Source organism: Gouania willdenowi, unplaced genomic scaffold (genome assembly GCF_900634775.1).
Source record: "Gouania willdenowi unplaced genomic scaffold, fGouWil2.1 scaffold_275_arrow_ctg1, whole genome shotgun sequence".
NCBI classification, from domain to species: Eukaryota; Metazoa; Chordata; class Actinopteri; order Blenniiformes; family Gobiesocidae; genus Gouania; species Gouania willdenowi.
Window position 1 is genome coordinate 289,007 of NW_021145033.1, and position 18,402 is coordinate 307,408.

The window sequence follows — 18,402 nt, forward strand, 5'->3', positions numbered from 1 at the left end:
TATGGTATTCTGCAAATTAAATACGATTAAACATTTGATTTATATTAATTAATTTATAAAACAAGTAAAGGAAACATCTCATTTTCTATATTCATAAAAAGATCATTTATGAAAAGATTTTTAGCTTTTGCTAGTAAGATGATTATTATCATTATGCAGATCTATCCTAGAATTTAATGTAACTAGAGACAGACCTGATAAAGGTAGTTTATGGTTTTCAGGTTAATAGAGTGACCTTTGAATAATTTATTGGTAATAATTACATTATTAATTAGTGATGCACCAAAAATCTGACCAAACATGATGTTATAAAGACGTGAGTAAACGACACAGTCAGTGCACACTTGTCTAGAAACAGACCAACTTGTCTGTGGACTCGTGGAGCGTCTGTATTTAATACATGTGAGCACTACAGAGTTGATGGAGCAGTAAGTGTGTTTTATGTGTGTGTGTCACTTAGACACTGTAGTTACATGTAGCCTCCATTAACACAGACCTTTAATACATCACAACTGTACTTGGTCCACGTTATAAACATCATTACTCTGATAGAATTAAACGGTGTAATCACAGCTTCAATGCATTTTGTGTTTTAATTAGGGCTGCACCATTTTCACAAAACACCTAATTGCGATTTTTCTGACAGATATTTCGATTTGATTTACAATTTTTAAAAAGATTTCATACATTTGAAAGCATTTTTTTTTTTTTCAAATTCTGTTTTCCTTAATTCCTTTTGAGCACAATTATTTTAATTTTGTTATGTAAAATAAGTTTGTAATATGCTGCTCAAATGAATGAATGAATGAATGAAAAATAAAGTAGATACAATTAAAAAGAAGATATAAGTTGTACTGTGAGAAAACAAAATAAAAACTAATAAAAAAGGAAACTATAATTGAACAAAAATGTATGTCAAAAATAAAAATGTAATTTAAAATAATGAGTAAAATACAATTAAAAGGTAGATATACTGTAAGTTGTAGTGACATGGATTATTCTGACTTGCTCCTTTTTAATTATTCATGTCATATAAAGATGTGTGAGAACAGCATTAATGTCACTATATTTACCCTCAGGGATCAATGATTTACTGAATCTGATCAGGTTTATTGATTAAGTTTTGATCAACTTAATTTAAATTAACCTCATTTAAATGATCCTGATGACATCATTCCAGAACGTAATGATTAAACAAAGCTAAATGTGCAAACATCACGTGTAAGAAGTGTTTTTTCACCACTAGAGGCTAGAATATTTTACAGTATCAGAAGTTATCAATAATCTGTGATGTTTCATACTCTACAATCTCTGGTATTGATGGTCTACAACAGAACAACTTTATCCAGATGTTCTGTAGCTCTGATCAAGTGAAGCTGATTAAAGCTGAGTCATGTTTTCACGGAGCACAGCAGCGCTATGAGAAACAGACAGAGCTTCACAGACATGTTAAAGTTAAACAGACACTGGTGTCTCTGATGTAGGAGTCAGTGATGATTTGTGTAGTTTTTTACCAGGTTAGACGGTGTTTAGGTGGTGTTTGAAACGACTACAAAGAGTGTTGGAAGGACATTTTTGCATAAAAAATGTTCTTTCCCTCACAGTGACGGTGTTTAAACCCAATTCTGTGAATTTCCGTTGCGTTCACCTGAGGTCAGGTGTAGATGTAGTTCTACAATTAGACACTAGATGGAGCCCCAACATAAGTATTAGGTCTAAGCTCCTCCTTCTACTACTTTGACTGAAAATCTATCACACCTGTGTTTGGACTTTCAGATAATGTAGTGGAGGAGCTCAGAGATGTTGTTAGTGAGTGTCTTCAGATTTATTGAATTATTATGGTTTATTTTAAGCTCCTAAAAGCACGTATTTAAGTTAGAATATAGGTCATGTTAAAGTACACAGGCTGATTCCATGTTTATATCTATTTTGACCCAAATGTAAGTTAACTCTACAGCCAAAGTGTTTGGCTTTACCAGTTTGTTTGTTTAGTGACATCTTAGTCAAAATACATTAAGGTACTATTTGATCCAATTGATATAATATATATATATAGTGATTTCATAGTGTAATTTAGGTTAAAACAAAGAAGAATAAAATCACAAATATGTTAAGAATAATAAATATTGGTTAAGAGTTTCAGATAAATAAGTTTACATAAATACTAAAATTAATAAATAAGTTTATGGGTAAAATACATTGTTAAAAAGTTAGACTTGAATTAAAATGGATAAAATTTGTACAGCAAAGCACATGATTTAATTGTACAAATAGAAATAGTTAAACATTGTAGGTTGATTTAAAAACATTAATTATTAAATAGCAGAAAATTAATTTATTTAATAAATGCAATATTTAAAATAGGAAAAGCTCAGGTGGTTCATTCTTTTAAAAACATTTGATTAGAACTCATTCTTCCTTTCTCTCTTTTTCATCATTTTCTTTAAGGTTTTAAACCTGCTACAAAACCTACAACAAAACTGAATAAACTTTTAAAAGCTGAGTTGATCTCACGTCTTACTTGTGTTCCATCCATGTTCTTTCAAGCTGGACAAGCATTGTAGAAAATAAGCTTAACAAGTATCTGGTATGGTATTCTGTAAATTAAATATGATTTAAAATTAGATTTAGATTAATTAATTGATAAAAGAAGTAAAAGAAGTTTCTCACTTTCTACATTCATAAAAAATCATTTATAAAAAGTGTGTGATTTCCCTGGTTTAATTTTATGAGACATGTGCATGATAAATGTGTTTGTTTTTTTTTTGTTTTGTTTTTTTTCACAAATCTATTTTATTTTGTTTGGTGTTTTTTCTGTAATGTATGTTTTTTGGAGCCATTATGTGTATTCAAAAAAAAAAGGGAAGATTGCCAAGATTCAGGGCTCTGCCCTACAAACACTGTAAAAGTTAACAAAAATCCATGGATCTCTTTTGGTGTCCCACTTCTCTAGATGATCTGCAGCAACTTTGAACCCTGTCAGTGAAACACCCTATGAAAAGTGTGTTACAATAGGACATTTGTCTCATATTAAATTCTCTTCACTCTGTAGGGGGCGCTAACGCGCCAATGTCCATTTTTCCACATTGAGCTGGTTTAGGGCTGGAGGTTTAACAACTGATTCACAAATGTTTGTTTGGTTCCTTCTCTGTGTTTAATCTCTAACTGTTCTACAGGACTCTGGAAGCCAGAACAAAGTGACACCTCAACGTTCTCAGGATGATGAAGCTCAGCCACAACAAAGAAACAAATCTAAGAGAAAAACTTCAGAGCAAAGAGTTCAACAGCAGAGCCAAGCTGGAGTTAAAGCTAAACATACATGTGACCACTGTGGGAAGGCCTTTAGCTTTAAGTCAAACCTCACTATACATCAAAGAATCCATTCTGGAGAAAAGCCATTTAACTGTGACCAGTGTGGGAAGGCCTTTACCAAGAAATCAAACCTCACTGTACATCAAAGAATCCATTCTGGATCAAAGCCATTTAACTGTGACCAGTGTGGAAAAGCTGTTAACAATAAGTCTAACTTAATAAAACATAAAGTTGTTCATACTGGAGTTAAAAAGTTTGAATGTGATGAATGTGGAAAGACTTTTAGTCATTCTGGACACCTCAGTCGACATCTCCTCATTCATCGTGGAATCAAATCTCACAGATGTGAACAGTGTGGAAAGACTTTTACACATAGATCACATTTAACGACTCACATGCAGACTCACTCCAGAACAGTGTTGTATCACTGTGACCACTGTGGGAAAATATATAAACAGAAACAAAACCTCATCCATCACCTAAGATCTCACACTGGACATGAAGTGTGTCCCTGTGACCAGTGTGACAAAGTTTTTACAACATATCAACGGTTAAAACATCACCAAACCAGCCATTCATCAGAAAGACCTCATAAATGTGACACATGTGGAAAATCTTACAAGTGGAAATGTCACCTTAATCACCACCAACGAGTTCATGAGAAGAATGTTTTCAGATGTGATGAGTGTGGGAAGACCTTCAGCACTTCATCTGTTCTCCACTCACATCTCTGTGTGGATGGAGACATGGAGCAGGAATCATCTTCAGATCCCAGCGACACACGGATGGTGACGACACCTTCTGGTTCCAGTGTTGGACTGAAGAACCCAGAGATCAGGCTGCACAGGATTCCAACATAAACCTGCTGTCAGCTGGAAAATGGACACCAACAGTTCAGGAAGTTGTTGATCTTTGAAGGTGTGGTCTGAAAGAAAAGATCAATACAATGATCAGTTGGAAAGGAAGCAGGAAGAAGTTTCCCTTTGTTCACTTTCTATACAGGATATACATTCTATAGCTTCTGTATTCATACATGATGTATATGAAGAATGATTCACATTATTATTATTATACACTAATGACAGATTAGGGCTTCAGATTATAGAAAAACCAGCCCTAGTTTATGGATAACTTTGTTTAAATTTGCCGAAATGTTGTGGAATCATTGAGGAAATATTGCATAAAATTGAGAGTTTCTGCAACAATTTGAGTTTAAAATAACTTCAATCATGTGATGTCAGCGTGGGAAAAATGTGAGCTCTGCTAATATTGTGGAGTTTACTTAAAATTATTTGTTTTTTAGAGGAGTTGTGATATCCTCAACTGAATTAATTTATAATTGTAGGAGGTCATGCCTGACAGATACCACGGCACACTTTTGACCATCTAGTCAAGAAGAGTTTTCCTCTTTTTCCCTTTCAAACAGAGACAAAAGAGCTGAGAACAGGAATTTACAACTGTTTGTCCTTCTCTCCCACTGCTGTGAAGCGCATGGCAGAATCATTTCCCTTTGTGTCTACTGTTCCAGAGAATTAACAATGAAACATCCTAAAAGGACACAAATTACTGATAAAAGTTTGAAATGTATATATCTACACAATCAATAACTGTATTATTCACAGGAAGTCAAAGACAACCTTAGAAAAAGATCATATAATTGTTTTTACAGTAAGTGCTCCTCAGGAATATCTTTCATTAACTTTGTATAAAGTATATCATGTTTGGTTCCAGAATAACCAGGAAAATATGATCTCTGCGTTATATTCATATTTCTTGTCCCAAAATGTTTTTCATTCATTCATCTCTTATCACACATACATGAGAGCCACAACCCACAAAACATCCAAAGCAATCTAATTGGCTCCCGAAAACACGTTGACCAATAGAATCGCTTAGACCGCGATATAACCGACGCGCAAAATTCAAATCTTTGGATTTCGGTGGTGCTGGTCGCTTCCTCCCCACTGCAGTGTTATGTTATTCTTGTTTGTTAACTTTTATTTTCTTTGTAACCTCAAAGTGTTTTCTTTCATTAGACCTTTTAAACAAGCTTGCGTGTCCCAGAGATAAAACCTCCTGTTCCAACTGAAGATGTTGAACCAAGAACAAAGCCTGCACACGCTGAACAAAGGCCAGACAGGCCTAACACAGGTCAGAACCAGTGGAAACCTCCTGAACAAGGAACAGAACCGACCAGCCTAACACAGGCCAGAACCAGGTCCAGAAAAGAACCTTTTCGGACACACTCCAGCGGTCCAGAGCCACGCTTTGCTGCTTCAGACTCCTCTCCTCAGTCCGCTCTGCCCCAAGAGAAGGACCACCGACCACGGACCCATCAGAACAGAGGTACTCTGGATCTCAAATTCTAATCGGGCCTAAAGTAATTACAGACACATGATTCCATACTGATCTTATCATAGCTCTCACACACATATCATGCTACTTCTCTTTACTTCCTTATTTCTTTCTCTACTAAGCTTTTACCTATAAAGTGTATTTACATTTATCCTTAGTTTAGTGAGCATAGCGCTCTTTTAGGTTCAATGTGTTAGTAGGTTTTAACTTGTTTTGATTAATAAATGTTTATACTTTGAGAAGTTGCCTGTGGTTTATGAAAATATTACAATCATAAGGTTTGTTATATGGAGAGTAGACAGTCTTGACAAAAGTTCACAACCCTGGATGACAAGATATTAATAACTAATTAAGTGATCTGAAACACTTTAACTCAATTTCAGATGGCAACTCTTGGCAAATTACTGTAATATTAATAATTAATATTATAAATCTTATCGCTCCTTGTCCAAGCTCATCCTTCTACATAATTTACACAATAATTCATGTTTTCTGTCATTTTTTATTTTCTCCTGCAGGCTGAATTAGATGATCTAAAGGGCCTGATTTGTCCCCTGGACCTTGAGTTTGACACGTATTCTATATGAAAGACAGTCTATGATGTCCATCATGTGTTTGTATACTGTACGTAATAATCAGTAATCACCTTCTCTACAGTTTATAAAACTAGAGACATTCTAATAGATGTAATAATCAGATCCTAACTTGTAGATGAATATACATGCTGTGTTAATACAGACCATCTTCATCATGTACCTTTGAATCTGTTTCTTTTCTCTGTGTTTATAAAGGATTCATATTTGTAATGAGTTTTAAATGAGTATCTAATACATCACATAATAGTATTTTCTTGATTTTAGATGTGATGTGATGATAAAGTATGTTTTTCTACAGTTGAAGTGAATGTGATGAAATGGTTCCTGACAGGGAAACCCTGCCTAAAGCCTGTGAATGGGTCATGCAGTGTGCTGAATGAATATCAGGGGAAGGGGAGCCCAAAGTGTCCAAACACTCCCATTTTATCACCATATTTACATTTCTATCAACTCTGTGATTACAGCTCATAGATTTATTCTAACTCTGAAATGTTCTTTAATCTGTTCTTTAGCCTGTCCAGCCTTTCTTTAGAACTTACAATGTTCTATGTAACCATGATAAATCCTAAAGTTCTTCTTAAATCTTCCTTCTGACTTAAAGTTTGAATCAATGTAAATGTAATGATATCAAATGTCCAGTGAAGCTTTGTTCCTTTAAATAAAGACGTGTTATTGTCTGTGCTGGATTTCTTTGAACAGAGAAACATGTCAGAGAGAGGGAGAGCTTTTCATTGGATAGCACATAATCCTCCATCAAACACACATGGTTCCCATGAGAAGAACATCCACTGGATGGATCTAAGAACAGGAAGTGAAGGTTCCTCTGGAAACTGAGTGTTTAGTGAAGCTGAAGGAGTTTAAAAATAGACTTTTAGAGTAACCACTGCTTTCACATCCAGTCATGATGTCTTTCTAACAAATTCTGATAAAATGAGTCAAACAAGTGCAGAATTCTTTAGTTTGAGATTGTTCCTACATTAATAAGGCTTTTTGTTTAAATATAGTGTTGTATCAACATCTGAGACAGTGAAAGAGTTCCTGTTTTGGTTCTAGAAGGATATGAATTATTCCCAATGAACAGCACTGATTAAAAGGGGGCGGAGTCTCCCTGTATGTGGTCAGAGTGGAGGTGTGTCCAGGTTAATCACATGTCTAAGTGTGTAAATGAATATAATATAAAGTTGTATATACAGAACACCAGGGTGGTGCATTGACACACTGAAGAACACATTAGCTGACATGTTTCATAACTCTGATGATTCAATAAAATACAAAGTGTTTGGAGTGACTTCATTATTAATATTATGAATCCAAACAGACACATAAAGACTTGTGATTTTATACATCCAATGTACAGCTGTGGCCTGTTCTTAGTCATTCTAAAGCCAAGCAGAGTCACATTAGACACTGACACATCCATCATTAACATTTGGACACATTCAGCTGATTGGAAAGTAGATGGAGGATTATTTAGAAGTGATATCAGTGAACAGCTTCCAGTTACAAACCAGAGCTGGGCTTGGATCTATCAATGTGATCATCCAAACAATGTCTATGATGTCTTAACTTTTTTTGTTGATATATTTTGTTAATACATATTTCATGAGTAATATAGTTGTCTCTGTCACATTTTATTTGGCATGAGTAAATAAACTCGTACAGTGACTATCGGAAGTATGTATTCATATAGTTGGAGCTTTAGTAGAGTCATCATTTATGTCCAAATGAGTATGTGTTTGAAGGTTGGATGTACAAAGAGGTGTACTGTACATACTCTGCACTCTCTAGTGTTATAAATGGGTTTATTTGCAGGTGCAAAATAAAATAGCATGTGCGATTTCCCTGGTTTAATTCTATGGGACATGAACATGATAAATGTGTTTGTTGTTTTTTTTTCTTTACTAATTTTTATGTATTTTTTTGTTTGGTGTATTTATCTGTAATGTATGTTTTTTTCTGTGTATTTTTGTATCTTTCTGTTGTGTTTTTGTGCATTTTTTGTATGATTATTATTATTTTTGCCTTTGTAGTATGATTCTGGAGTCATTTTGTGTATTTTTGTATAAATATTTAGTTTTGTGTATTTTGAGTCAATTTCATATTTTTGTTGTCGTTTGGTGTATTTTTCTGTAATATATGTTTTTTTCAGTCATTTTGTATATTTTTGTGCATTTCTGTTATCTTTTTGTGTAAATATTGTTTAGTTTTTTTGTTTTACGTAGTTATGTGTATTTTTGTATTTTCTAAATTTGACATAAAAAGCTACAAGCTCTTCAGGCAGATTTTGCCTGTTATTTTGTGTAAAAATAACAGATGTTTGCTGATGGCTATGGTGGAGCTTCATCTTCAGCAGCATCTGAAGCGGCCACAGCCCACAGGTGATGATGGTGGAGGTGGTCGTCAGGTGGATGAGGGGAAGGGGAAACAGGAGGAGGAGAGACCCGCGGCCTCCGCAGGTGAGAGTGGAGGGAATCTGAACTACAGCTAAGAAGTGATGAACTGTCGTCTACCTGGGTCAGATATCAATCAAGATTGGGTGTCATTTATTTTTGTTGTGCTTGTTAACTTTAACACAATCAGTTGTTAGAAGTAGGACATTTTATAATTTAGCTAGCTGTGCATGCTGGGCAAAAAAAAAAAAAAAGATTTATTGAATTTATATATAAAAATATATTTAATTTTTTTTTTTTTTTTGCAAATTTGAGTTTAAAAAAAAAAAAGATGTATTTTTTTTATTTTTCCCACCACAGTTTTTTGGGACTTTTTTCTCATTTTGTCCTTGTGGGTTACCATAGCGTGATGTGAGCCCGCCCCCTTTTTGTTTACATTTGTTTACTCTTTGAGTAGCTATATGTGTGCCACAGGCATGTTTATTGTTTTATTTACAGGGTCGCTGAGAAGAGTGAACTGTTGAGAAAGTTATTTTGTAGCCTGATGAGGTAAAATATAATGATCAAAAACTCATTATAATGTATCAGATAACATTAGATTAAACTTTACTGTCATTGCACAAAGTACAGTCCAGAGAAAACGTTTTGCATCTAACTTGAGAGAAAAACAAGTAAAGAATAAGAATTAGTGCATCTTAATAAGTCTTAATATATAAGACACTAGGTGGAATAAATATAGGAATGAGGTATTGTTTATACAAACAGCTGTTTTCTTCCAGCCTTAACCTCTCACTGTCTCTTATAGGATGATGTCACTCATTTTTGGGAGCCTGTCATTGTTTCCTCTCAGTAAGTATTGTATAGAATACATGATTCAGCTATTTTTCTAGAGTGAACGTATCAATACTGTGATCATCTGATCAAGTCCATCAGGTGTTTATTTCTCACCTTTCTCTGTTTGTCTCCTTACACTTTTTAAAGGTTGCCATGTCTGTGTTACTGCTGTGGAGGTCTAAGGTGACTGTTTATTGATGTGGTGAGTACATAGTCTGTGAAAATATCACTTAATCACAATCTGTTATTTATACATTTTATTATTCATCTCATCTCATGTTCCTCTGTGTCCTGTTTTCAGGATCCCATCATATGTTGTTCATTGTTTGTTCAGGAGGTTCATCTAAGTAAATACTGTATAGAGTTGATGACATTTTTCTAGATACCAGTACTGTGATCATATGTCCATCAGGTGTTATTCTTTCTCACATTTCTTTCTTTGTCTCCTTTCACTTTTTAAAGGTTGCCATGTATGAGGAAATATTCTGTGCTGATGTGGTGAATAAATAGTCTATGAAAATATCACTAAATCTGTCATTTATTAATTTTAATATTCATCAATGATCATGTCTCACTTCTATTCCTCTCTGTCCTAATTTCAGGATCCCATTATATGTTGTACATTGTTCAGGAGGTTAACTAGACCAAGCAGCTTTTAGGTTTCTGTTAAGTACTGTATAGAATAACAGGACTGGGAGGATGGTGTAGGTTTTAGTTTATTAGACATGTAGATTTACACCAACAAGACAGTTTATAAGCATTGTTACAAGAAAGTTTGTTTTCATTCATAGGCTTCATTGTCTTTCCATCAATACCTGATGTGTCCCATCACCTAGTGTCCACCTGGGGGCGGAGCCTGCACTTCAGTCTGCCTTTGGGGGCTTTTTGACCATCATCTGTGTCTCTGAACCAGTGGGTGATGATGAACAGTATCATAACATTAGACACAGGTCCTTTGCACTATGGGAGGACAGTGTCTTTATCTGGACTCCTGCTGTTCTCCTTCCTCAGAGTCACAGCCTCCTCTGTCTGCAGGGCTCAGCTCAGGGGGCGGAGCCTCTGCTGCCTGAGCAGCTGAGATCAGTCTGTTACATGTTCCATGTCCTCTCCTCTATGTAGCGCTGTTTATAAGAGTAGAACATTTATTTTCCTCTATAAACAAGATGGTTCACCGACTTAGTCGTCCTCCTAAGACACTCATCATGTCCCTCATCGTCTCTGTTTGCTCTGTCTGAAGCGCTGCAGCGCGTCACACACACTTTACCGCTTCCTCAGCAACCACACGTCATGAGTTGTCATCACATTTTGATTGGTTGATGTGTGTTTTTCACCAATAGGGAAGAGGTGTATTTTTGCTTTGTGAGAGAAGGTAGAACGTCCCGTTTTTACTCTTCGTTTACACACTGAACGCAACAAAAATGACCAGGAAAAGTGCAGCGTATTTAATCTATCATAACTATTGTTCTACTTGTTCTATCAAGATCATTTAAATCCTCATACGCTGATCATTGGAGATGAGTCTGTGAAAAATGTTCAGATGATTATCAACAAAAATGTAAAAGGTTCTTTGTTTACCTGATGACATGGTATCAAACCTGGAAGGAAGAGTTTCCACACGTGAAGAATGTTGTGATTGATTTTAGAATAAATGATATCAGGAAGGAGCAGTCTGAGGTGTTGAAGAAGAATTCTGTTTATTCTTGTTGGAAATTGTGAATATTTTGCAGAAAAAAGTGTATATCAGTGGTTCCTTACCTCCAGTTCTCAAAGGAGACATGAACTTCTCTAGAATGTATTCTCTGAATAAGTTAGTGTCTGCTGCTTGTGCTGAACATTCACACATTCCTCTGTGATCAGCACCATGCTTCATTTCCTCTGATAGTTCTGGTCTGTTTGTGATATGTGAAAGCTCACTAGAACTCTGGTATGGAGCAAACAAGTGACTCTGGTCCTCTATAAAATGTGGGTCTAGGTTCACCTCAAGTGAAGCATGATGTGGTTTTTAATCATGTGAGAAAGTAAACAGGACCAAATATAGAACTTTATGTTAAAGAACAATACACACACCTCATAGAGTGTCTCTGCTGGCTGTGAATCCTTGAATTTGGTTGATCAGATGAAATAAGACCCAATAAGCTGTGTTTCTAATGGTTAGATGGTTAACAATAACATAATAACATTTTCATTTACAAACTGCTAAGATCTGGCCAGTATGGGGCTTGAACCCATGACTTTGGCATTATTAGCACCACGTTCTGACCAGCTGAGCTAACTGACCTATGAAGCTGTAAAAATGTGTAAAAATATGGTTACGAGCAGTGCGTTACTTTTTGCAGTAACTTGTACTGTAACGCAATATTTTTTTAAAGAAGTAACGCCGTTACCGTTACATTATGCTGCGTTTGTCCGTTACTTTGCTAGCTGCGGTGTACTTCCTGTTTACAGTGGCTCTACATATTTTTGCGGGACGCTGTGCCAACCACGGTAAAACAGAAGAAGAAGAAGAAGAAGAAGAAGAAGAAGAAGAAGAAGAAGCATTGTCAGCATGTTTCTGTTTACATCATGTGCACCAATCATAGCGAGTCAATGCAAGAGCAGGACGAGCTTCTCAGAGTGGAAATACGTGTATTATTTTACTAATTTGTCTCCAAACGATGCATCGGTGAAGCGCTAAGCTAATGCTACATTGGTGGATGTGATGGAAGCATCTGCACCGAAACAACAGCGTATAGATTTTAATGAACTGTGACTGTTATGAAAAATGCTGTGAATTTGTTTTTCCACATTTATTTTTCTAAGCATTTTCAACAGCAGAATGTGCACCTGGAATACACACAGCTTACTTTACATTACTGTGCTAAGGCTGAAAAAATACTGTTTTAATTTTGGAGCAGCTGTTTTGTGCTTTATATGCACATCATTTATGGTTGTTTTATGGCAGTTTTTGTAAAGCAGAGTTGGTCAAAATGTATTCCTAATGTTAATTCAGATTGCTTTCATTTATTTATTTTAGAAGGCTTTTTGTGTTTATGTTGAACATTATTGCTAGTTTTTGTACTTAACCTGTAAGGGAACATTCTAAGGCTAAACACAACTGTTTTATGATGCTGAAGCCACTTTAATTTTTAATAATATTCAGGTTGTTTTGTGTGTTATTTATTTCACAATTCCTTGTAATATTTACAGTTTCTGCTGGTCTCAGATAAATAAACTGGTATTGAAAGAATACTTAGTGTTTCAGTCAGATTGGTGTTTGTAAAGATTAATACTGAGCAGAGTTTAGTTCTGTTAATGTAAATGATTATAAACTGTAGGGTTGGATACAGTAACATTTCATTTATCAGAGGCTTTTATACAAAACAATGTTAATACAGGGGCACAGTTGATCAACAGTGGATTATTATATTATTACAGCACTAATATGAAGCTGTACGGACACAAATGACCCAAAATAAATAATACATTCTTTCATTCTAAGTAACTCAAAAGTTACTTTTTGCAGTAACGCATTACTTATTTCAGTAACTCACACAACACTGGTTACGAGTTAAAGCGCTTACGGTTCAAAACACCTAGAAAGTGGTGAGTAGACAATTAAAGCATGATATAACAACTGTAGCACAACTAGCATGTGGTTAAGATACATGGGTGTTTGTTGAGAGCTGATTGAACAAAGGCTATTGATTGGTAGCCTTTCAAATTGGTAAAAAAAAATAAATAAAGATTTGATGACGGAGTTGGAATTCCCTCATAACTGAGGACCAAAATAAGACCACACACTATCATAACTGTTGACATTAAGATGTAAGAGAAAAAAGTTACACCATGAGATGGAATTTTAGAGCCCCGCCCCCAAAACTTAAAAAAAAGCGATGCCCAGTTGTACATGTAAGTGGTGTAGTGTATATCTGCCATGTGAAAGATCGTCTATGCTGTTACACACAGGGCCTCATAGCTCAGAGGTTAGAGCACTGGTCTAGTAAACCAGGGGTTGTGAGTTCAATTCTCACTGAGGCCTTCATTCCCTGTTACCTACAGGTCAAAGGAGGTGGGGCTAAGGGTTTTGTTCACACCCTTTAACCTCTCTAGGATTGGTTTGAATGGAAAGCGTTCCTGGTTTGTGAAGTCTACAGAGGACCAGGGAAGTGAGCTGAAGACTCTCCAGTGTAACTCTCAGCTGTGACAGCAGGGGGCGTGGTTTCCTTCAGTCCACTTACTGTACCAACGACTTCAGTGGCCTGTGGAGTGTATCACTGATTGTTATTCTGATAAAATGTTTATTCTAAGAACAAAAACTTCTTATTCTTAGGACAACACAAGCAGGGAGAGGAACCCAAAAAGCCCCAACACCAGCTCACAAAGCTTCTATATGCCAAGTACCTAGAACCACTGAAAACACAACATATTGTTATATAATAAAAGTTTCATGTTTATACATTGATTTGTGTGATTTCAGTCTTTCATTTCAAACATATCTCCATAGCTGTAGAGGTCCATAGTGTGCTCTATATACTGTATATATAATGAATGCATTCTGCAGGTAGAACACATTCAGACACACTACTACCAGACCTGGATGATCCACCATACAAGCAGGTGTCTTTAGAAGCTGATGTATTCTTCTTGTAACATATATAAAATGAAAAGATAAGTGAGCCAGGCTAGCAGATAATAATCATTACTATTTCATTCACTAATGATTGACATTAGCTGTGGTATCTCCCTGGAGAAGATGTTTTCTGGCTCTGTTGCCATGGTTACACAGTTTCCACAAGTGCACCTATGCAAAGAAAGTGAATGAACATTTGAAAACACTGCCAGTGCAGTTTCATTTGGCTGTTTTTAACTTCAATGTGTTTAACCATAAAGGCAGTCGACCACCAGAGAACGCTTTAACCTTTGTCTTGTGTTAGTGTCAGCACCGACTAGTTTTTAGTTTTTAAATACATAAAAGAGTCACATTCATGTGTTTATTGATCAAGGCTTTTTGACTTTGTCAGGAACCTCTATTTCAACAAATAAAATTAAAATAATAAAAATAATAATAAGATTATAATATTATAATGATAAGTGCACTGTCAGCTGACACACTGACAGACAGCTCCTCTCCTAAGCAGCCCTGCTTCAACATCAACCACAACAACCACAGCCACTAATGTCCAGTGACCCCAGAGACATTTATATATATATATATATATATATATATATATATACAGTACATACAGTGTAAACAAATTTAGTTAATGTACTGAAATTTTACTTGAGTATTATTTTTAGGGGATAACTTTACATTTCCACTGATGTCCTTATTACTCAGTACTTTTATTTATTTAATCAGCTTATTTATTTATTTGTCACTGGCCACGTTTACATTTGAGCTTTAATTCCTGTTTAATTCAGAATAAAAGTTAAATCCTCTTTAATTTCACCTTCTAAACATTTAATTCTTAATGCAAATTTAATCCCAACTTAAACTTAAATCTGAATTAGGTGGCTGGTTTATTCCTATTTCATTTCTGAATTAAATAATTCCTCTATCTTGTAAACACTTAATTCTGCTTTAATTTAATCCACTTAAACACTGTAATTGACTAGTATTTTCATTATGTACTTTATTTCAGTATTAATTTGGGCTGAATTTGAGAAAGTCTGAGTCTTTAATCGTTCTCCTCGTAAAGTTTGTTTCTGTTTTTCTGTCCACATTCACACAAATAAGGGTCTACATGGTGGTAAAGTACATCAAGGTCTGAACAAAACATTTGTCTAGTGCAAAAAAAATGCAATTTTTGCCATAATTGCAATTTTTTAACAAGATTCTTTCATTGTCACTGATGTTTCCATGCAGGAAAATAGCAACAAAATGTGAAATGAGATCAAATTGTTGGTTATCTTTTACTGAGGCCAAAATGTTTGATAATTCCAGGGGATCTATTGGGGGATTTACCATACTGTTACAGATTGGTACAAAGTGCACAGCCATGTCCAGCTCATCATGTCAATCAGGGAGATCTGCTGCACCTGTAGAGTTGAGCACGACTGTGAGTTGTTGACAATCAGCTGGACTGGACTATATAAGGAGGATTTTCACTCTTCATTCAGTTGCTGTGAGAAATTGGATTCAGAAGGTTCTGCACCATGTGCTGGCCTTCTTTAAAGCTTGAGTTTGACTGTGAATAATTGATCCAAGTACTTCTATGATTGTTTGTGGTGAACACTGCCCTCTTAGTTTTGTAGTTTCCACCTAATTATTCTAATGAAAATTTGTAAATCATAAACTTTGCAAGTCGTAAAACTTACAATTCTTCTCAAAACTAAAGATTCAGCATTTTTCCACTTATTAAAAATGTTATAGGTTATTCAGATGAATTGGTTAGTGCTAAATCAATTTTAACCTCACAGGTGTTTGCTTTTTTATAAGGGTTTATAAAGTATTTATTTTGAATGAATTAATCATGACTCCATTTAGTTGGTGAGCAATAAAAATTTGTCAAGTTTTGGTATAAATTGGTCAACACTGTAAATTAAGACTGAAAACATTATGACATCTATAATTAACTATGGCAACGTTTGGATTTTATTTACTACTCAAACCATGACTTAGCAACAACAGTATGCATCTAAACTAACGTGTACACTACAAATTAATATTATTTTACTGTTTTTATTGATTACATTAATGGGGTCAGAGGGTAGCGCTTTAAACCACAAAACCAAGAGTCAAACTTATCAGAAAACATGTGTTTAGGTTGTAAACACAAATGTTGAAATTTAATTTTACTGTTACTTTACATTCACAGATGTATATTATAGTAATAATATATGTACATACCGGTCAGTTAAAAATGTAGTTGTAGCTTACAGTACAATCACAAATCTATGGTAACCAGATTTTCTTTCTCAGAAATTAGTTTTAGATGTTGTTATACTGTCACATATACAACTAAACAATATGCACCAGCTCAGATATATTGTCACTATTGTTTTTTATAAGTATATAATGTTATTGCTCTTACTTTTTTATTCTGTCACTCTTTAATTCCTGTACTCTAATCTTTAAGGCCCTGATGGAAAGCTTAAATGTTTGTTACAACATATAGCAAATGTAATGTTAGTGTCTTTGCATTTTATTTGTGGACATTTCAGGCGGTGAAGGTCCTAACCCCTTTGTTGAATAAAACAGTATTGGATTGTCATTTTAAATGTATTGAAAAACAGACATTACCCTTTATTATTATTCTTTATTTCAGATGAACAAGACAATTACATTCATGGAAATACATACACATATCAATTTCTTTGGTTCCCAAAGCTGTACACATAACATTTCCAGCCACATCACAAACCAATTGGGTCATTTCTTTTTAGGAAACACCTCCAGCGACCTTTTAGTCTCCCAAAAGCCATTTCAACCACAGATCGAGCACTGCTCAGTCTGTAGTTGTACGTGCACTGCTCAGGGGTCAGTCTGCCTGTGTCTGAAAATGGTTTCATGAGCCAGTTCTGTATTGGGTATGCTGGGTCACCAATAAGGTAATCTGATCTCAATTGTCTGCATGTTTCAAACTGTAGGCTTCAAACTAATAATAAACTGGAATATTAGCATTTCCTGAAGTTCAAGTGAGGATGCATAGCTGAGACACCCCCCCCCCCCACCCACACACACATATCAAAGAACGCAGAATCTGTCACGCCATCCACCAATCAGGAGCCAGCAGAAGGAAGATCAGTGTGAATTTCACTGTGACATCATCACACACTGCTGATGACATCATCAGGAGCTGGTCACACATCAAAGGACTCAGCAACACATTGAGTATTCTTTAATGAGGGAATCCCTTCTGAGAGAGACACAATAACCCACAAACTCCTTGGACTCAGTGAATTTACTTAATCTCTGTCACTCTGACAACAGTTAAATTTTTGATCTAATGATGGAAGTACATCAGTTCAATGTAAAGAGTCTGGAACAAACATGCTTTGAAGCTCTGAAGGATCACCTCTGTCCAGAAAAATGCATTGGGCTGTGGCAGTTTACTAAAGTCTGGTATATTCCCATTTTGTTTCAACTGAAATATGAGGCCTTTCACTTTATCTGTGAGGATTTTGAGGAGGTTTCACTCTGTGTAGAGTTTTTGCAGCTTGCGGAGCAGGAGCTGGCTGATATCCTGGGTCAGGATGACCTTACTGTGACCCAGGAGAGCACAGTTTATCAAAGTGTTTTAAGATGGATAAACCACATGCCTGAGGAACGACAGGGAGCCATTTCTACTCTGTTACCAAAGGTACGACTGGGGCTGATGGACAAAAGTTACATCACAGACAATGTGCTTAACAATGATGTGGTAAAAACAAACCCTGAGTCCCACCTCTTGGTCTCTGATACCCTTAAAGTCATGTCTCAACCTTCATTACTCTGCTCTGAGTCTGGGATCAACAACACCTTGTTTTGCCGTCGTTTGCCAAACGCCGTCTTACTGATGTTTAGAATATTTTCTAAGACTATAGAGGCCTTTGACTACAGAACCAACAGCTGGATCACAGTTCACACTCATCCTAGTCTGGAGAATCCCATGACTCACTTATTCTACAGCACTGTCTTCCTTGGTAGATGCTTCTACATTGTGGGTGGTGTTTTAAGTTGGACCAACCCCTCTAACAGAGTGTGGAGGTTTAACCTAGTCACACACACTTGGCAGGAGATGTCACCAATGCAGGAGTCACGGAGCTTTGTGGGTGTTACCGTGCTAAAGGGATACATCTACGCTATGGGAGGCTGCAGGGATGATGATGGTACCTCACACAGAACTGCTGAACGCTACCAGCCCAACATCAACCAGTGGACGTTCATTGCATCAATGAATAAAGGGAGGAGCTACGCCAGCTGCACCACACTGAACAACAAGATTTACATATGT

The 18,402-nt window shown here is 35.8% G+C and overlaps 1 protein-coding gene and 1 non-coding gene across 3 annotated transcripts in view; one reads left to right on the forward strand and one right to left on the reverse strand.

Annotated features, from left to right (window-relative positions):
- The window catches only part of LOC114459222 (E3 ubiquitin-protein ligase TRIM39-like), a 303,562-nt gene that overhangs the window by 175,538 nt on the left and 109,622 nt on the right, over positions 1–18,402 (reverse strand). The gene's annotated exons all lie outside the window — the stretch shown is intronic.
- Positions 13,433–13,505, forward strand: trnat-agu (transfer RNA threonine (anticodon AGU)). The gene has a single exon. It is a non-coding gene; the product is annotated as a tRNA-Thr (tRNA).